Source organism: Salvia splendens, chromosome 7, assembly GCF_004379255.2.
Source record: "Salvia splendens isolate huo1 chromosome 7, SspV2, whole genome shotgun sequence".
Taxonomy (NCBI): Eukaryota; Viridiplantae; Streptophyta; class Magnoliopsida; order Lamiales; family Lamiaceae; genus Salvia; species Salvia splendens.
This window is the reverse complement of record NC_056038.1, coordinates 20,490,891-20,513,438: the sequence shown is the minus strand read 5'-3', so window position 1 is coordinate 20,513,438 and position 22,548 is coordinate 20,490,891. Positions and strand designations below refer to the sequence as shown.

The 22,548-nt window shown below is 39.6% G+C and overlaps 2 non-coding genes and 1 pseudogene across 2 annotated transcripts; all 3 read right to left on the bottom strand.

Annotated features, from left to right (window-relative positions):
* Nucleotides 1-17,688: 17,688 nt before the first annotated feature.
* LOC121742770 lies at nucleotides 17,689-17,774 on the bottom strand (annotated as a pseudogene).
* A 159-nt stretch (nucleotides 17,775-17,933) lies between these two features.
* On the bottom strand, nucleotides 17,934-18,026 carry LOC121742768. The gene has a single exon (XR_006038113.1). It is a non-coding gene; the product is annotated as a small nucleolar RNA snoR26 (small nucleolar RNA).
* Nucleotides 18,027-18,062: 36 nt separating this feature from the next.
* LOC121742771 lies at nucleotides 18,063-18,156 on the bottom strand. The gene has a single exon (XR_006038115.1). It is a non-coding gene; the product is annotated as a small nucleolar RNA snoR27 (small nucleolar RNA).
* Nucleotides 18,157-22,548: the final 4,392 nt, after the last annotated feature.

Below are 22,548 nucleotides of genomic sequence, written 5' to 3'. Positions count from 1 at the left end.
GGAGGGAAAGTGAGTTTGCTTGAAAACCTTGATAAATATGCGTTTCAATTGAATTGTGTGAAGTTTGATTGGAATCTTTGGTGAATGATGTAAGTTTATGTGCAAACATGATTAAGAGAGTCTTATCAAGCATGATTGTGTGTTATAAGCATGAGAATTGGTGTTTGGATGATTGAGAATGAAACCCTAATTTAGAAATTGTGTATCTGTTATCTGTGATGTTCGACCAGTAGCTTCTGATGAGTAATTGACCTATCAAACAGCCGAATTTTGATATGAAAATTTTACTGAGTAAACTTCAAGGTGTTACCTGTGTCTCGTGTGAATTTTAGCCCTTTTTATTGAAAAAAAAATTTTTAATAAATTTTTGAAGTTGACTGCGCAAATCTGCCAGAAACTCGTATTCTCGCCAAGAATGTTTCGTTTTCTGTTTGACTGACCAAATGACCTCCGATTGATGGGATTCTTGAACTAGATGAAGATTTGATGTGTCTTCTGAGTCGTGTTAAATTTTCATCCTTTTTGGGCATTGGATGAATTTATGGTAAAATTTTCAAATGAACTGCGCAGTGCTGTCAGAAATTGTATGTTCCGACCAAAGAGTTTTATATGTGATATGACTGACTAAATGACGTGATTTCGGTGTGAAAATCTTCATGGATGAACTTGAATGTTCCCTCTGTATTGTGACCAAAATTTAGCTTCATATGAGGTCGGGTGAATTTATAGTGATTTTTACAAAACGGTCACGCAGTTCTGCCAGTTTTCTGCCTTGTTAAAATGACACCTAGTTTCAAGTTTCAAAGTATTATATGATGCATGTATGTCCAAGGAACGTGTTTAAATGTTGAAATCACTTGTGATAAGTTGGAATGTGTTACGTGTGTCTTTACACCCTTTTGACGTATATTGGGTTGGGGAATGTGAGAAAAACGATGAGAGAGAAAACGATAGGACATGCATAGTAAAATGTTGATGTGGAAGGCTGACTTGTGTTGTCATTGACAAGGGTGTTGTGTACTCGTGAACTCGAGGATCGTTAGTTGCTATAAGTTGGGTTGTGAATTTGCTAAGCGATCGAGGTGGGCTTTCTTTTCAAACCTCTTTATTTTTCCGAAAATATGATGTGGTGTTATACGGGTGGTTTAAAGTGTTATGTCATGCCGTGATTGTTTTGATGTTGAGATTTTTGCCTGATGCCTAGTTTGTTTGAGCTTGCTCCGTTAGGCTATAGGGCTATGTTGAGATTGTGCTTGATGCCTAGTTTGTGAGTTCGCTCCATTAGGCTATAGGGCTATGATAAACGAATTCGGGTCTGAGTAGGGCCGCAAACCCTATCAGGCTGTGTACACAGAGGGGATCGTGAGCCGTCCTTGCTAGTCGGCCGGTCTCGTGGGCGAATAGTGTGGCCACACTTTCGTCGCACTATGGTAAGAGGATGTGATTGATTGATTGATGTGGAAAATGAGGAGATAAATTGTCTGGCCAGACTTGGATTTTTTGTGTTCTCGTGATATTTCTTACTATATAAAACTCGAGATCACTGGTATGGACGACATAACTTATTAAAATGTTTTCGGCATGAGCCCATTGAGTACAACAAGTACTCAGTCCTGCATATTCTTTTTTTCTTATGTGCAGGTTGAGCGGGATGTTGCGGTGGATGTTGAGCTGGCTAAAGACCCTAGGATACGTTGTGTCGTCATACATAGGCGTGATCCTTGACTCTCCCTGAACCTTATTTATCCGCTGCTATGTTTTAAATTATGTCTTAAGACCTTAATCTTTTCGTGTTGTGTTTGAACATGTATGGCGGTGTTAGGTTTAAACGAGTGTTTACGTTGTCTTTCTGAAAATGGTGTTTTCCGAGATTTAAGTTAAATGTTCATTTTACCTTAGTTTTTTTATATATATAGTTGTATTTCTTAAGTCAAATTTTTCCAGTGCCCTTTATAAAAGTATGTTTCTTTACGTCTTTTTAAAAAAATGACCTTAAACTTCTTTAAACTAAGTTGTTTTTCTTCTTTAAGTCTTAAGTTGTTCTTTTAAACTGTTGTCCATGCATGTCGGTCACGATCGCCGCGTTTGTGATACCCCTGGTATGGGCGGTCGTGACACAAATGCTGCAAGTAATTTCCCATTGTGGTCCCGAACAAGACCCCCTCCGCCACCCTTGTTTGTTGCCTCAAAGAACGCCCCATCCGTGTTAAGCTTGATCCGTGTGCGTTCCGGGGGGTGCCACTTAACCGGCAAAACTAACGGTCTCGGCCCCCTTGTCTCGGGGTGATTCGGAGGGCTCATTCCGAGTTTCACTCCCTTCCAATGCTTCGGCTTGATGTGACCATTGGTCATGTTGTTGTGGATGAACATGTGAACCTGCCAAACAACGTTGTACGGTTTGAACTGAATTTGCTCATGTCGATTCCTATTCCTCTCCGCCCAAAGGAACCACAGAATGAGGTATGGAATGACTCGACTAAGGTGTCTCCTATCATGCTGTTGGGTCCTAGCGGACCACACTTGCAACCTGTCCGGGATGGTGTCGTTCACCCTAAGAGATGGGGCCGAGCCTTCGAACCAACCGTCGAACTCCCTCCAGACACATGCTGCTCCCCATGTCGGGCTACTTCTCCCCGAAGGGGAGGTCGCAAGGGGGGAGTTTTTATGACAATACTTGGCCTTCATGTATCTAGCCCAAAGTGAATTTTGCTCCCGGAACCTCCACCAAAGTTTGATACTGAAGGCCCGGAGGACTTCTTTGGTCTTACGAATGCCGAGACCCCCTTCAGGGGTGGGGAGGCAGATCTGATCCCACCCAATCCAATGTGTCTTTTTTCTCTCTGTTGACGATCTCCAGAAGAATCGGGCCATCTGCTGATCCAATTGCTTAAGGGCCCACCTCCAAAAGAGAGGTGTCGATGAGTCCACCCCGAGATTCGTGCAGCAATCTTTTCCCGAAGGAACATAAACATATATGTACGTTTGACACCACGATAAATAGGAACTCCAAGGTACAAAAATGGGAAAGTACCTCGTGCGAAGCCTCCTTCATTTTGTATAATGTTGGCGCACCCTTCATGTTGTTCGGCAATGTAGAAGTTGCTTTTTGCCAAGTTAATCTGCTGCCCGGAAACCCCGGCATATGTCTCCAAGCAAGTCCGCAGCCGCCTAAGAGGTCCCCCCGCTGCTTGTGTGAATATCACAATGTCATCGGCGTAGGCGAGATGGCTTATTTCCATGCAGTGGCGAGTAGCTCTAAAAGTCATCTCTTTCTTTCCCAAAATGAGCTTGTCTAATTTTCTCGAGAGGTACTCAGCTGCAATTACGAAAAGTGTCGGAGATATTGGATCTCCCTGTCTGAGGCCGCGGGTGGACTTAAAGAACCCGGAGGGGGCGCCATTGACCAGCACCGAGAACCAACACGAGCCCACACATCTCTCAATCAAAGAGACCCACGGGGCTGGGAAACCCATCCGGTGTAGCACTTTCAAAAGGAAGGGCCATTGTACTCGGTCGTAGGCCTTAGCCATATCGATTTTTACCGCGACATTAGGGGCCGGCGCACATCTCGAGAGCTCATGGAACATCTCCTGTGCCAAAAGGACATTATCATTGAGGAGCCGTCCCTTCACAAATCCACTCTGGTTTGGTGAGATAACCATAGGGATGAGCGAAGTCATTCTATTCGACATTATCTTTGTGATAATCTTGTTGACGACGTTGCACAGGCTAATGGGGTGGTAGTCGCTCCACGACTCCGGCACAAGCTTTTTTGGGATGAGGACAATGTTTGTGGCCGTGACACTACGTGGGAGGTAGGCACCCCCGAAGAATTGGCCAATAGCCGCCACCACGTCCGGCCCAACCGTCGCCCAACAGGCCTGGTAGAACAAGGCCGTGAAACCATCCGGCCGTGGGGCACTATCCCCGGAGATGTCAAAAACAACCTTTTTAACTTCCTCTGCGGATGGGGGGTCGGGAAGAGCAGCCACTTCATCCAAGGGTGGGAGTTGATGGATCAAATCAAGGTCTGGCTCGGACAAAGTGAGGGGCTCCGGGGCCAGGAGATCTTGGAAGAACTCCACCGCCGAACTTCTAATCTCCATTTCGTCCGAGATCTCCCGACCGCCCACATTGATCTTGTGGATGCGCATGCGGATCCTTTTTTGTTTGACCCAACTTTGGTAGAATTTAGTATTTTTGTCGCCCTCCCCTAGCCATCTTAGGGTAGCCTTTTGTCGCCAGAAGTCCTCCTCCATTTTAAGGAGTCGAATGTACTCGGCAATTCATCTATTGATCTCTGTCCTGTTCTCCGGGGTTGACCTTTCTTCGAAATCGCTTTGGGCCAGTGCGATTTTCACCTCCATATCCCTGAGGTTGTTATGGATGTTCCCAAAGGTCTCCTTGTTCCACACCTTTAGGATTCTCTTTAGTCGAGCAAGTTTGATTTGGAAATTGAAAAGGCCTTCGGACTCCGTCGGTTGGCTCCAATCTCCCCGGACAAGGTCCTCAAATCCCTCGTGCCTAACCCACATGTTTTGGAACCTGAATGGCCTACCCCCGCTGTTGTTGCTTGTCACTTTGCATCTTACCAACACAGGCCCGTGGTCCGAGGCAATCCGGGGCAGGTTCGTCACCCGAGTAGATTCCAAGGTTTGTGCCCATCGTTCGTTCACAAGGATTCTATCCAATCTTTCAAAAAGGCCATTCTTGGCCCACGTGAACTCCGACCCATCAAATCCCGGGTCTAGTATCCTGCAATCCTCAATGGCCTCCGCAGAGTCCACCATTTCAGCTTGGCGGTTTGTGTCACTCTCTACTCTGTCTCACGGATGGAGAATGGTATTGAAGTCCCCTCCAATCATCGAGGGTGTACTCTCCAAAAGTATAGAGCACTCCATCAATTCATCCCATAAATGAAGTCGTTCGGTCCTCGTGCATTTTGCGTAAATCGCCGAGACACACAAGTGGCTAGCAAGGCGAGGAGATCCAAAGCGGCCGAATAGGGCCTGATCCGTATCTCTCTCGGCCGCGAAGCTGGCCCCTTCCTCAACAAACACCCAGATCTTCCCATTTCTATTCGAGCCTTGGAAAGCCAGCCCCAAAGCCTTTGAGAACTTCTCCGGGTTAGGGCTTGTGAGCGGCTCCATTATTGCAAGAAAGTGAATATTATGAGTCTTAATTAATCTTTTAAGAACGTTTTGGGTAGGCGCGTTAGCAACTCCCCTAACGTTCCAAAACATAAAGTTGACAGACATGATTAATGGGGAAGTATCTTACCCGGTGACCGTGAGAGGTCCCCCTGAAATTCCACCATTCGTAGTCGGTCCACTCCTAGGCATTCATCCTCATGCATGAGCATGGGATCTTCCCCATCGGCAAAAGGGATGGTTCGGGGAATCCCCTCTTTATCTCCCTCCCCCTCCAGTTCATCATCATCTTCTAAGAAGTCTTCATTCTCCATGAGAGAATAGTATTGATTGGATCTTAGGACGTTTCGGGCTGCTTGAGACCCTCGGCCCCTTGCCGCTCACCGTGCGCCCCCTCTCCAACAAGTGAACGCTCCTCGTCATGAGGGCGTGTACCCGTTCGTGGCTCAATGGAATTCACCACCACGATGGGTAGAGCTAGCAAGCACTCCGACGGTTTTAACGAAGGTTTCTCGGCCATAGGAACTCTCACCACCTTCATGGACGCGTACAACCGGAGCCAGGTCAAAATTTCCATGCACTTCGCCCATGATGTCCGGACCCGACCACTCCCTCGGCTCGGAGCCATTAGCCGAGGATCCGGCCTTTGGCTGCCCCTTCGACCCTTTGTTTTTCATTTGATGTTTCCACTCGTTAGTGCTAGCCATTTCCTTTGGTTGTTCCGTTTTGTCCCTTCCCCCTTTACTCTCATGGTGTGGCTGTCTCGGTGTTACATTATTGTAGTTCCTCTTCGGGGGACGCTCACCATTGCCCGCCGCGTAACACACCTCACTTTTGTGTCCTACATGCCTACATTCCATGCAATATGCCGGGATCTTGTCCCATTTCACTTTTAGCACCATCTCACATCCACAAATATCTAGGATGAACTCCTCGGGAGGTGGCTTCGTGATTTCAATCTCAATGAAAATGCGAGCAAACGAAAGTCTCGACTTGTTGGCCGTAGCACGATCCACTTGTATCGGGGTTCCAAGCAATTTACCGATTGCAAAGAGGGCGGCGTGATCAAAAAGGTGGATTGGGAGGCCAATGATGTGGCACCAAACTGCCGCGATCGGGGACTCACAATACGCATCAAAATCCGGGGACCACTTGAAAACCCTCATGGGATGCCGATCAATAAACCACACCGGCGTCCCTTTCGGACCACTAAGCAATCGGGCATAATCCGCCATATCCTCGAATTGAACAAATATATGCTTAGCATTAATATATTTCCATGTAAAACCTCTATTGAATTTGATATTATCTAATGCCTTTTGTATTTGGTATGAAGTGGGTATAGAGTGGGAGAACTTACCCACAATGGCGTGCCCAATGCTCGAGGCTAGTTTTTGGACTTCCGTTCCGGAGAAGTAGATTGTCGGAATGCCATTGGAAGTAGTCGCAAAGCTAATATTTGGGATGTTATCCGGCTCAAACACTTTCGGCCCTTCGATGTTCGATGACATCCGAACCATATCCGCCATGCTCTTGGGTGCGCTTGTGTTCCGCGCACCATCTTCATTTCCTTCGGGTTGGGGGTTTCTCATTGAGGCCTTGTGCCACGTCGCCCAAGCGTTGCCTAGTGGTTCGGCTGCAACCAAGGCTTGCGGTCCACGGTGCTCGCACATATCGACCATCGGCGTGTCATCCTTGGCCGGCCTCCCGTCCGCAACCGAGGCCATGTTCTCGGTCGTCTCGGCAGCCTTGTCGGGGGCCGAGGGCCCTGACGTAGCTCGATGTGGTGTGGCGTCTGGCTGTGGGGGTTGGCTCGGGAGTGGCCGACCACTTTCGAAGGCGTCTCGGATTTTGCGGGTCCGGCCTCGTTCAAGGGGCGGGAAATCCTCGACCGATGGGCCATTTGCTACCGAGGGTGGTTCAGGGGTTGGTCCGGAGGTCCATGGTAGGGCGAGGTTTGGTCCGGCATTTTCGGCTAGGTCCGCCGGCCATTTGTCTCCGAGAAGGGGCTGCGCCACCATGCAGTCTAACATCTCCGGCGTGTCAAGGGTGACAAGATGCAAGAGGAGGTTGGTAGGATTTGGTTGCACATGGCCTCCCAAGTCTAGTGTTGCATGTGACTCTTCAACATGGCAAGTCTCCAAAGCACTTTCAAAAAGAGCTTTTGTGTCTATTACCATTTCGGGAAGTTTGACTTCCTCTTCCCCCAAGATTCCTTTTGCTTTTGCAGCACCAAGTACCAATATTTTGTCTTGACTCATAGGGTTGTCATCCCCTCCGGTGACGGAGGGTTCCACGCCGGCTAGCTGACCGGCCTTTTGGCCGGAAAACTTAGTTTTTTGGGGAGATGCTACTAGTTCGGCCTCTACTCCTTCCAAATCTCGAGCATTGTCATTCCCAATTTGTTTGTGCTCCTCCGGCCTAGATGCATCCTCCATTTCATGCGCCGGAATCGCCGGGAAGATAGGGCCTTTGCACTTGGGGCTATCGGTCGAGTCACTCTCAACAAATCGATCCTTTTTCTTAATTGCATGTCTTCGGGGAGTGGAGAGGGAATGAAACGCTTCCGACCATCCCCTTTAGTAGGTGGTGTCGGGGTGCTCCGCCGCTGCACAAGTTTTGCTCTCTTGAGTTTCGTTGCCAACTTCTTGGAGATTTGCTTCGGCGGTGACTTCTCTTCCGTCGTGAAAACCATTTGTTGATCCGATATGGTTATGACCTCGTCGGGGTCCGGTGGATGGCCCATCATTTCAGCTAGCTAGGCTAGGGGTGAAGTCTCCGTCGAGGATGGTCAAGGGCCAGTCCAGGCGTGGCTCCGGGAACAGGGGTTGCGGGTAGGGCTAGCGCGTAGACGGCGTGGTGATTCGTCTAGGCCGACGGGGTGTTGGGCGGAGTGGTTCTAGCGACCGGCGCGGGGTGAGCCGTGGTAGGGTAGCCGGCGGAGTGTTGGTGTTGATGGCGTGAGGCCAAGGTGGGATTGTAGAGAGAAGGAGGAGCCTCTCTCTCTAAAACTGAAGTCGTGGATTTAAAAAGCACCCTTGAGAGGTACTCAGCCGCAATCACGAACAGGGCTGGGGAAATGGGGTCACCCTGTCGTAGACCTCAGGTAGATTTAAAGAAACCCGAAGGAGCGCCATTGATTAGCACCGAGAACCAGCATGTGCCAATACGTCTTTCAATGAGGGAGATCCAAGCCTCCAGGAATCCCACCCATCGTAGGACCTTGATGAGGAACGGCCACTGGACGCGGTCGTAGGCTTTAGCCATGTCGATTTTGAGGGCAACATTGGGGGCAGGCGCGCACCTTGGTAACTCGTGGAACATCTCTTGGGCGAGGAGCACATTATCTTTCAGAAGGCGTCCTTTCACGAACCCACTTTGGTTTAGGGCAATGACACGGGGGAGGAATGGAGTTAACCTTTTTGTGAGGATCTTTGTGATGATCTTGTTGATCACATTGCACAGGCTGATGGGGTGGTAGTCCCCCCACGATTCGGGCGTGAGCTTCTTGGGGATGAGGACAATGCTCGTTGCCGTGACACTCCGCGGAAGGAACGCCCCGAGGAAAAACTGTCTAACCGCATTCACCACGTCATGTCCAACGATATCCCAACACGATTGGTAGAATGTGGTCGGGAAGCCATCCGGCCCAGGCGCACTATTTCCGGATATTTCAAACACAGCTCGCTTAATTTCATCCCTTTCAGGTGGCCTAGGGAGATCCCTTAATTATTCCGAGGGTGGGAGTTGATTGATCAAGTCAAGATCCGGTTCACCAAGGGCCGGGGGTGTGGGGGCAAGAAGGTTTTTGAAGAATTCAACCGCCGAGTTCTTGATCTCTTCTTCCCCCGTGATTTCCATTCCATTCACGGAGATTCTATGGATGCGCAACTGGATCCTCTTCTATTTAACCCAGCTTTGGTAGAATCTCGTGTTCTTGTCTCCATCCGCTAGCCACCGGAGGGCCGCTTTCTGACGCCAGTAGTCTTCCTCCATTTTGAGGAGAAGGATGTAGTTAGCGATGAGCTTGTTCACCAAAGCTCTATTTTAGCCGAAGGGTTTGATTCAAACTCGCACTGGGCCACGGCCACCTTGTCCTCCATTTCCTTTAGATTGGCGTGTATATTCCCAAAGACTTCTCGATTCCATTGCTTGAGAATCTTCTTGGTTCGCGCAAGCTTAATTTGGAGATCGAGCTATCCCACGGCCTCGATGGGTTGGGTCCAGGTATCGCGCACAAGATCCAAGAAACTTTCATGACGGATCCACATGTTTTGGAATCTGAAAGCCTTTCCTCCGGAGTGCCGGTTAGGGGCTCTGCATCTAGCCAACACCGAGCCATGGTCCAATGAGACACGTGGAAGGTTAGTAACTGTTGTCGCCTCAAAAACCAGTGGCCAAGCGTCGCTCACCAAAATCCTATCAAGCCCCACCAAGAGACCATTCTTTGCCCACGTGTAGGGAGATCCGTCAAACCCCGGGTCAATAATCTGCAGTCCTTGATTGTCTCAGCCAAGTCAACCATCTCGGCTTGTCGGTTGGTGTCACTCCCGACTCTCTCATGTGGGGATAGAATAGTGTTAAAGTTCCCTCCAACGATCCAAGGAGTACCATCGGTGATGGTCGAGATTTCCCTCATCTTATCCCAAAGGTGTTATGTATCCGACCGTGAACAGTTAGCGTAGATGGCCGAGACGGAGATGTGGCTCTCTAGGCGCGGAGATTGGAGTCGGCCGTGTAGCACCTTGTTACCTTCACAGTGGATGAAAGTGATTCGGAAGTTACAGTCTCTCTTGAAAAGGAACAGGCGAGCCATGGTCCGTCTTGTGTGAGCCGGACCCCATTTCCACCCTTTGATATTGTTAATTGCTTGAGAGGATTATGATTCGATCCAGATTGGTTGTTCAAATTTCATGGCCAAAAGTAGCTCATGGTGGAAAAGACTGTTAACATTCTACCCAGGCGATCCTGTATGACTCCTCCACTGGCCTTTCCGGTTGCTTCCATGTAGGCACCATCCGTGTTGAGCTTGATCGAGGGGCGGTCTGGGGGATTCCATTTGATCGGCATGATAATTTGTGCTTGCCGCCTTGATTCCACTCGAGTCGGAATGCTCATTGTAAGATTGACACCCCTCCAGTGTTTCGACCTAATGTCTCCATTTTCCATGAGGTTCCTGATGTGCATTTGGTCCTGCTAAACCGCATTGTAAGGCTTGAAGTGTGTATCTTGGTGACGACTTTTGTTCCATTCCTCCCATAGCAACCACAAAATGAGGTAACGCATGGTCCAACTGAGGTGCTTCTTGGCCGGTTGCTGGGTTCTTTTGGACCACACTTCTAACCTTTCTGGTATTGTATCATTGATCCTAAGTGGGGGATGGGAGCCCAAGAACCAATTATCAAATTCTCTCCACACCTTAGTTGCACCTGCACCTTGAATAAAGAGATGTTGAAAGGATTCGGCCTCAGGTCTGCACGGGCAGCATTGGCACTTGGAAGCTAAGCTGATTATGGTTTTTCATTAACTATCTTTAGCCTTAAGGCAGAAAAGACTTAATTAATTTATGTTGGTATTTAATTGACTGAATAATTAAAACTTTTATTATCTTTTAATATCTTATTTAAGGAAGTTATATTAATTGGCTAAAATTTCATTCTTATTCATATCTTCTATAAGATGTATCTAAAATAAATTGAATTATTTATATCTTGTACGGACATGAATAATTAAACTTAAATTAATTCCTTGTTCAAGATTAGGAAGAGAATAATTATATTATTTAGAGGGGACATCTTTTTTATTACATCAACTATCTCAATTGAGGAAATTTGGTCCGTAACATTTCATAATGTCTTTTGAGGTCTATTAACTATAAGTTAATATAAATTCAACTACTTTTTTGCTATTTCCAATATTTTCATGACCAAAGTACCCTTAAGGCCATGAAGGGAAATTCAATTTATTTATTCATCCACTTTTTTCTTTCTTCTAATTTATTTGGGATTAAGTTTAATAGATCTTATACTATTAGTATTAATATATATCATACCTTATTTGAATATTATGATATTACTTTCTAGTGCTAGTTAATACTTTTATATGATTATATTCTCAATTATTTAGATAAAACTAAGATAAATATTTTATTTTAATGAATCTCATAATTTTATTAAACTGAAAATTTAAGTTAATCATAATACATAATATATACTACATTGAAATAAAAATGTAATAAATTAGAAAAAATATAATTCACGAATAGTCAATTGAATAAATATGAGAACTATGAACAATTTTCATGATGTTGTAAATGGCCTAATGATAATATCATGACATGACATTGTGATATTAAACAATTGATAGCAACTATTGATTTTTTATTTATTTAAAAAAATCATAGATTTAAATTAATCATATATTCAACTATGAATGTCATTGTTTTTTTATTAAATTGATTATTAATAATTTCAACTAATTTTTTTAGACTACAATTTCTACATAAGAGTAGATAAAATAAAACTGAGCTCTTTCAATTATTTAAGATTCTATTTATATTAATAAATTTTAATTTATTTTTAATCATCAATTTTGTATTGCACTTAAAAATAACATATTCTTTGTATAGCTTTAAGATTGAAAAATTAACATTCCATCTAATAAATTGAACTTTTATATACAAATATTGTATAAGTATAATGTTTACATGTATTTATATCTAAGTTATTTTATTATTAATATTAAATATAGTACAATGATTTAAAATATTACAGATAAGTAAAACTAAACGTAAATAATTAATAGTAATAGAGTATTAATATTATTAAGATATTTTTATTTTGAAATTAAAATTAGATGGAACATATTTTTTGGTACATCAACTATCCCAAATTACATACTTTAATGAAAATGAGAGGGAAAATTGTAACACCCGTACCTTAAGTTTGAAATTAATCTTATGTAACAGAATAATTGATAAAATTATTTTGAAATGCTATGCTTCTCGATAAATGTGATATGGGAAAAATTATGGTTTGTGTGTGGTGTGAAGAGGAATGTGTTTAGGTGTTTTCTTGTTGTGAGCTATGGGAGACACGTTTAAGGTCTCGTTGAAAGGTCGATGATGAAATTGCTACTCTTTATCAAGACGAATGAATTAAATGGAAAGAAATATATGTTTTATGGATAACGACGTGCGTAAAGCGAGGAACGGTTGAATGGATATTATATTTGGAACAACACAAATATAAATTATGTACGATTTCTCGTACTTTAATTTTTGGTTATGAAGAACGAGATAAAATAATAATTGTTACTTACTATTTTATCATTCATAATTGAAATAGCTATATTATAATTATTTAATATATTTTTAAAAATAATAATTTTTACTTATTATTATACCATTCATAATTCAAATAACTATATTAATATTATTTAATATATTGTTAATTAATTAGTTTAATACTAATGAAAACAATCATAAATACTAATAATTATTATTATAATATTAATATATTATTACTATTAAAATAATAATTATAATTATAATTTAATATTATTAATACACCTACGCATATTGCTATACACAAAATCTGTACATTATACCCACTATACACCAAAATACACGCACTACAGAAATGAGACACTATACACAAAATATACATGCATTATAGAAATCACACACTATACACAATATACATGAACAAAAAATACCCACATAGCACACAATACAATACACAAAATAAATGCACTAGACATGCAATATACCCAAAATACACAAAATATAAGCACTACACCCGCACATACACACACCACAAAATACACAAACTTCATATATTGCTTGTAATACACGCGCTATACACAAAAAACTTCATATATTGCACGTAATACATGCGCTATACACAAAACAAACAGACTAAATACACTATACACTATACACAAAACAAACGGACTGAATACACTATACACAAACCGCACACATTATAGACAAAGTACACATACAATACGCACAATATAAAACACTATACATTTACTACATAGTATTCACAAAATACACATTAGACGCACACTATATGCACATTTCATTGCAACTATACACAAACCAAACATATTAATCAAACAAAACACAAAAGACACTTTATACACATTAATCACAGGGCACATACTACACACGAGACACATTGATACACACATAGCACACTCTAAACACACTATACACACAAAATACAAACATTGCACCCTTATATACACACTGCACATACACACACATCACATAATACACGCAAAATATAAACACACACTGCACAGACATTTCAACACTTTACACACACTATGCATAAAATACACGGTTTACATAAAATACCCACACTGCACAAAATACACACACTACTCACATTATACACAAAATTTGTACGTACAGAAAATACTATCATAACACACATTATGAGACATTATAAACAAAATACAAGCACTATCCACACACACAAAACACAAAATACACATAGTACTCTACACTCATACTACACAAAATAGATACGTACAGAAAATAGCATAACACACACTATAAAGACATTATATACACACATTAAACACAATATTCAAGCATTGTACCCACAATATACACTCTTCACACACTATACACAAAATACACAATACACACAAAACACACACTATACACAAATAACACAATATGCGCTATATACAAAATATAAACACACACTATATACAGAATATATATGTACAAAGAAAATATACATAACACGCGCTATAAACACATACATAAAATATACTCGTTGGACACACACTATACTTAAAAGCATTGCACATATACATATATACGTACAAAGCCTTTGTCCTAGCGGCAAGGAGTTTAGACATTATTGCATGAGGTGCTGAGTTCGAGCCCTCTTGACATCAGTTGTAATTTCCTCCTATCTATAGTATAAGATTTTATTTGTAATTTTCTCCCTTATATAGGAGTTAATTTTTTTAAAAAAAAGCACTGCACATATACACACAACGCAAAATACACAAAAAAACATAAAATACCAACAGTATACACAAAAAAACACACGCACAATACACAAAATAAACAAAGTATACACAATAAAACACAGTATACACAAAATACATACATTACACGCACACTATACACACCCTATACACACAATACACATGCATAAAATTGTTAAGATTTTCAATGTATATTAATCAATTAAAATTAATTAGGTAATTGAAATAATAACAAAATACACTAATTAACATAATAATAATTAATTCTTATTAATAAAATAATGATAATTATTATATAATCAATAATTATTATATTGAAAAATAATAATTTATTAGTTTGTAACATAATAATAATTATAATATATGAATGATAATAAACTTAATTAATATTATTTATTGATAGTATATTAGATATAACTCATAAATTCAAAATTTAATAAAGATATTCTTGATTAGTTAATAATTTATAAATAAATAGTAATATAATAATTGTTACTTATTACTATATTACTCATAATTCAAATTATATTTTAATTATTTAAAATATTATAAATTATTAGCGTAAGAAAACAATTATAAATAATAATAACAAAATTTTTACTATAATAATAATAATTATTATAAGCTATAAATATTATAATTATAGTTATTATTTTTATTATTAAGTACTATAATACATAATTTTAAATTTATAAATAAAATTAAATAATTATTGTTAAATACAAAATAATTAAATACTCCCTCCGTCCCATCTCATGTGATGGATTTCTTTTCGGCACGGGAATTAAGAAAATGATATGTATTGAGTTAAAGTGGAGAGAGTAAAGTATGAGAGAGGAAAAAAGTAAGAGAGAGAGAATAAAGTAAGAGATGGTTGAAGTTTTGGTTTTAGCTAAAAAAGGAAATCAATCACTTGAGATGGGACAACCCAAAATGGAAAGTTGATCACTTGATGTGGGACGGAGGGAGTATATTGAATACTTAAAAATATGTCAGAATCAACAAACTGGGAAAAGATTACCTACGAAAAGTCGTGGAACCATTTCTTTTGAGGAGGAGTTTCCTCATTTTTTGTAGCTTCTTCAAAGTGACATTCCTGAGTGTTGCAACAACAAAATGACAGGATTGGTTAATCGAGATGTAACTTCCGCGGCTATATAAAATCATATGAAAACTTTTATTAACCTACAGATGTTATGGACCATTAAGACAAAAACATTGAAACAAGTTCAAGTCATACAACTCCACAACATGCAGCAATGAAATACTACCATTCTGATTAGTAGGTACTAACACGTCCTCCATATGACTTCCTAGTCTTCGTAATATATTATTTAAAATCCCCCGGTTTCTAACATCTTTAGAAGCTCGTGTGTAGCATATAAACATATTTTAGTACTAAACTAGAGGGCCAAGTAAAATGTGTATCACACAAATATAAAGTACCTCCAGTGTAATGATACCACCACCCACGAAAATGCCTCTCTTCCTACTTCTTCATGTACCCAAGATGCATAGGTTATGGAAAGTTTATGTCATGACATCATGAAAAGACATTACTTTAAGTAGTTGTGCAAGTCAAGCAACTCACTTTTCTGTTTTTCCATTCAAGACACCCATCTGCGGCTCCTAGTAATAGTTTTGTACTCTTCTTTAACAAATATCCTGCAAGGAGTAAGGTTAGCGCTGATTTGATCACTCCAACTGTTCTTGTACCGATTTAAAAAATAAATATAAGTTACTCAAACACATAATAAAAAGGTTATTGCAGATCTGATAAATCCATCAGTTCTTGTACCTATTTAAAAGTTAAATATAAGTTACTCAAACACATAATATCAGACAACGTTTCTATTCCCCCCCCCCCCCCCTCTTAATTTCATGAATAAGACAAAATAGGATAGCAAATTGTATTCTCCATCTAGTTCCTTTACAATTGTAATAGCTTTGGCTGATGCAACTTCTGGTGCCTGTGAAATTGAATCTTGTTAAGAAGGTACTTGCCACTGAATCATCAACATATCTCTAATCTACTACGGGCAAATCAATAAATTTCAATGGTGGAGCTGCCAAACCATTAAGTTAAAATAAAAAAAATTAGATAACTAACCTCATGTGATGCAAATAGAAACAATCTTATGTATGAGATAATATTATGAGATGCTCTTCGTAAAATAGGAAGAATATATCAACTTCACTCCTCCTAAGACTTGCACCTGTCAACTATAAATTTGCTTAAATGGATCAATCAAGAGACATGACACCATTCCTTTAAAATTTCCAAGGACACAAATGGAAAGAAACTAAAAAGGAGCCAAACATTTAGAATTTAAAAATCAAGCAACTGACAAATTTCACAGCAACTAGAACAACTTTGATATAGCAATGCTAGGAAGTTCATGAACATACAAGAGATCCATCAGAAAGACTTTGGCAATGGTAGGAAGTTTTGATTGTCCATATTTGTGGTACTTTTTAGGACAAACTTATATGGGCTGTAGATACCGGTGAGCTATACTTTTTAGGACAAAATAATTACTATAAAACAGCATAGGACAATCCTATCTAGATTATCCAACTTAATATGTTTTAAGTACCAAACGACTCAAGAAGTAATGTTTGGTCAGTTACAAGAATGTCACACAAAACCAACCTTAAACCTGGATAACTGCTGCATGGTGTGCAGAACCACCCTTGCTGGCAACAGGATAATCCTGAGTATGTCATCTGCATTAGGGATGCACAATTAAGAATTATGAAAGTAAGATATAATCTTTGTAAAAAATAAATCATGGAAAATTGTGAATTAACTCAAATCCTTGTGTGCTATACAAATAATAGTTGTGATTGATTGGTGTTTTTTTCTTCACATTTTCCTAGAACTCTTTCTTTGATTCAGCTCTCTCTGTTTTTTTCTTTTTTAGATCTATTCCACCAATTTTTTTTCTTTCTGTTTTTCTTCTTTACTCCCCACTTCGCTCTTATTCTAACCTTTCCATGTGCCTTTCTACACTTTCTGCCCTAGTGTTGCCTGATTACAAAAGCCCTGCAGGGAGAAAGGCTAGAGCTTCATAAGAAATCTGAGTGTATATTACATAAAACTAGATAAGCAATTTCTTTGAACCAACTATCTACTAGCACATACAATTCTCTACCTTAAATTTTGAACTTTTTAAAGAAGCAATATGCATGCCATTTTAATACAATAACACAACCTACAATTGGCTAAATATTTACAAATGAAAACTTAATTACTTAAGATAAAAATCTAATGGTTAGTTACACAATGCCAAAAATACATATTACAATGAAGACGCCAAAATCAATGAAAGTCTTGCATAAGAATTGAAAACTATTAAACTCGATAAAGATCAAATTTGGAATAAATAGGTTCTCAACAAAACCAATCACTGAAAATCAAGAGGACGTTGGAACGACAGAGATCAAGGGAGGATTGTTGTGATGACGCAGTAATATACAGCATTAGATTTATTAGATATCAGGGAGAAAATTAATTCTAGATATTGGATCTCAGGATAATAAGTTATCTTCAAAAACTAATTTATTACAGATAGATAACGCAGTAATATACAACATCACTGATCCAAAAATAAGGCATCAATCAAAATAGGAGGAAGAATTTGTGAAGATCAATAAAAGTTTAGAAAACTAAAGGGAAAAGCAATGGATTTAGTAAAAAACGATAAAACAAATATATTAACAAAGTGGAAAGCATAAAAAGTATGGAAGGAAGGAATGCAAAGTTATAAGCATCTCGGAGTATAATTTCCCCATTGATTTTCCTCATTTCTAAATCAAAAGGCAAGGATGACATTAATGTTTTCTCATCTCGGATGCTTATCTTCAACACTGAACAAATCTGTAAATATGCGAAAAAAAGGATCTCAGGAGCTAGAAGAGTATCTTCAATTCCGAATCGGAAATATCAGATAGATAAAGCAGTTTTAAACTAATGCATCATCGATCCTTCTCAAAAATTGTAAATTAGTTATGAAAATTGAGAAATAAAACGATGACCAGAAAGGAATAACGAACCAGAAGCTCCATAAGTGGATGAATTCCTGTATTGATGACACCATGAAAATTCCTCACTTCCTGCTTCTTCGTGTACCCAAGCTGCGGAGGTCATGGAAAGTATATGTCATGAAATCATGAAAAGACATTGCCTCTATAAGTAATTGGGCAAGTCAAGGAACTCACTTGTCCTGTTTATTCATTCAACACGAACCATCCACAGCTTCAGCAATTAGTTTTCGTATTCCTCTTTATCAAAAGTCCTACAGGGAGAAAGGTTAGTGCTTCATAAGAAATCTGAGTGTACATACATAGAACGAGCCAAACATTAAGAATTTAATAACCAAGCAGCTGTCAAATTTCACGGCAATAAAGACATAACGACAATGCTAAGAAGTTGATGAACTTACAATAGAACCATCGGAAAGATTATGGCGCAATGGAGGGCCAGATTCACCCTTCACTTGACCTCCTTTTGAACTGATGATATGTCTTAGTTTTTTATCCATTCTGCCTTGTCGGTAGCACTTTCATCCTACAAAACAAGACCGGGAAGAAGCTACACGAGACACCAACCCTAAAAGAAGATTTGAGAGCCTTATTTTCATGCGATTTCAGACCAGTTAAGCGAGGGTACTCCACTAGCGGATTCAGGTATCAAGTTTTCCCTAGTCAAGTTTGCATTCTCATTTTCCGGTCTTGATTTCTCTTCCAGAAGTGCTTCAAGTTGAAGACTCGCCAAATCGTCATCTTCCCCTCCCACTACTCCATCACGAAGCTCCCCGTCTCTTCCTCCAACAGTTTATTCTAACTATTTTTTTCTTCACATTTTCTTGGAACTCTTTCTTTTTCTAGATCTGTTCCACAATTTTTTCTGTTCTTTCCCTTTTTTTCTACATCTGTTCCACCGATTTTTCTTTTTTTTTCCTTTTTTTCCCACATATCTGCTTCCTCTTTTTTTCTTCTTTTTCTGTTTTTTTTCTTCTTTTCTCCCCATTTTGCTCTTATTCGAACCCTTCCATGTTTCTTTCTACACTTTCTGCCCTAGTGTTGCCTAATAACAAAAGTCCTGCAGGAAGCTCCCTAGTGTTGCCTGATAACAAAAGTCCTGCAGGAAGAAAGGTTAGAGGATCATAACAAATCTGAGTGTATATACATAAAACTAGATACGCAACTTCTTTTAATCAACTATCTAATAGCACATACAATTTCTCTACCTTGCATTTTCAACTTATTAAATAAGGAATACGAATGCCATTTTAATACAATAACAGAACCTACATTTGGCTAAATATATGCTAATAAAAACTTAAGTGACATACGATAAATATCTAAAGGATAGTTACACAATGCCAAAAATACATATCATATTGAAGACGCCAAAATAATGAAAGTCTTGCATAAGAGTTGAAAACCATTAAAATCGATAAAGATCAAATTTGGAATAAATAGGTTCTCAACAAAACCAATCACTGAAAATCAAGAAGACGTTGGAACGACAGAGATCGAGGGAGGATTGATGTGGTGACTACCAATCTTGATGTGGGATCATTATATCAGAATAATATGCATCCCATGTATCAAAACAGTGTTAGGAAATGGAAGAATGATCTTACCTTATTTGAAATGGGACCTTGAGCAAGGTAAGGTTTTTCATTGCGTAAATGGTGGAAACCATATACAACTTGGGTATCCATACCATCATCACATATAGTATCTTGTCAGAGTGCAATAATAAACATATTAAAGAGAAATTTTAGCATATAAATACAAAGCTATACTGAAATAATTATAAAACACAACTTCATGAGGCTTCACCACTGAATATTTCTAAGGACACAAGAAGTAAATGAGCATAGAAGCACCTCAACCAAAATCCTAATTCGCAAACGGAAAGAAACTAAAACAAGCCAAACATTTAGACTTTATAAATCAAGCGGCTGACAAATTTAAGAGCAATAAGAACAACTTTAAGGAATTATGTCCTTAGAGTTAATGGACTTATAAGGACATAAGTGTTGGAAATTTTGGCAGTGGTTGGAAGCCAATGAACTTACAAGAGAACCATCTGAAAGACTTTGGCGCAAAGGAGGGTCAGATTCACCCTTCACTTGACCTCTTTTTGAGCTGACGATATTTCTTAGTGTATTTATCCATTCTGTCTTGTCAGTGGCACTTTCAGCCTTCAAAACAACGGCACTATGAGCTGGGTAGATACCGGGGGGCTCTATTTAACAGTCTATCAATTGAATTTGCAATAATTTCACAAAGAGAAGGAAGCAATATTTGTGGTACCCTTCAGGACAGTCTTATATGGAACTCTACTTGTTATCTTGAATACTCTACTGGGTGCTTTTCCCGTATCCAGCTCATTTTCTTTTTCTTAGGTTAGATTCATGACGATTGATATTTGCTGATCACTCCAATAGTCCTTGTAACTATTTAAAAAATAAATATAGGTCAGAGACGTAACAAAATATGACACTTTGGCAGAAAAAGTTCAGTTTCTATTTTCTTCACCTCTTAATTTCATGAATAAGAAAAAACTGGATAGCAAACTGACATTCTCCACCAAGTTCCTATGCAATACTAATAGCTTTGGCTGATGCAACCTCTGGAACCGGTGCAGGTATGACAACCAGCAATATCGCATCACTGCGTTCAGAATACACACTCTGACATGAAGAGAAATGCCATCAGACAACTTAAAAATACCGTTGGCCCTAGGCCATGATTAACAATCGTTAGTATCATTTAGTCAGAATAAGAAGGTCAAAATTCATGCATCCCGTGGATCAAAATCAGTGTTAGGAAAAAAAAGAATGATCTTACCTTATTTGAAATGGCACCTTGAGCAAGGTAAGGTTTTTCATTGCGTAAATGGTGGAAACCATATGCAACATGAGATAATTGCCTTTAAAGCCAGAAACCACAATCAAGCCAGAACCCTGGATAGGTAAGGTAATCCAGATTCAAAACATAATGCCATCAATATAGAGCTCAAATAAGAATAATGAAAATCAAGATAAAATATAATGTACCAGAAGTTCGAATAAAGAAGAGTTGTGTAGGACATCATTCCAGTGAAACATGTTTGAGTCATATAGCTCCACAACATGCAACAATTTCTGCTTGTGGCATATAAACATATTTTAGGACTAAACAAGAGTGCTCAGTGAAATGTGCATCACACGGCCATAAAGTACCTCCAGTGTGATGACACCACGAAAATGCCTCTCTTCCTGCTTCTTCGTGTACCCAAGCTGCAGAGGTCATGGAAAGTATATGTCATGAAATCATGAAAAGACATTGCTTGTATAAGTAATTGGGCAAGTCTAGGAACTGACTTGTCCTGTTTATCCATTCAACACGAACCATCCACAGCTTCACCCATTAGTTTTCATACTCCTCTTTAACAAAAGTCCTGCAGGGAGAAAGGTTAGTGCTTTATAAGAAATCTAAATGCATATACATAAAACGAGCCAAACATTAAGAATTTAAAAACCAAGCAGCTGACAAATTTCACGGCAATAAGGACATAAGTGTCGGACAAATTTGGCAATGCTAAGAAGTTGATGAACTTACAAGAGAACTATCAGAAAGACTTTGGCGGAATGGAGGGCCAGATTCACCCTTCACTTGATCTCCTTTTGAACTGATGATATATATGTTAGTTTATTTATCCAATTTGCCTTGTCAGTAGCACTTTCATCCTACAAAACAACGGCACTTCAGGATGTAGATACTGGGAAGAAGCTTCACGAGACAACCCATGAGAGAAGATTTGGTAGCCTTATTTTCATGCGATTTTGGATCTTTTAAGCAAGGGTACTCCACTAGCTGATTCTGGTAACTAGTTTTCTCTAGTCCAGTTTGCATTCTCATTTTCCGGTCTTGATTTCTCTTCCAGAAGTGCTTCATGTTGAAGCCTCGCCAAATCATCGTCTTCCCCTCCCACTATTCCATCACAAAGCTCTCCGTCACTTCCTTCAACAGCTTATTTTTTTCTTCACATTTTCTTCACATTTTCTTCGAACTCTTTCCTTGATTCTGCTCTCTGTATTTTACTTTTTCTCGATCTGTTTCACCAATTTTTCTTTTTTTTTACCTTTTTTCCACATCTCCTTCCTCTCTTTTTTTCTTCTTTTTCTCTTTTTTTTCTGCATTTCTTCCACCGATTTTTCTTTTTTTTTCCTTTTTTTCCACATATCTGCTTCCTCATTTTTTTTCTTCTTTTTTTTGTGTTTTTTCTTCTTTTCTCCCCATTTTGCTCTTATTCCAACCCTTTCATGTTTCTTTCTACACTTTCTGCCCTAGTGTTGCCTGATTACAAAAGTCCTGCAAGGAG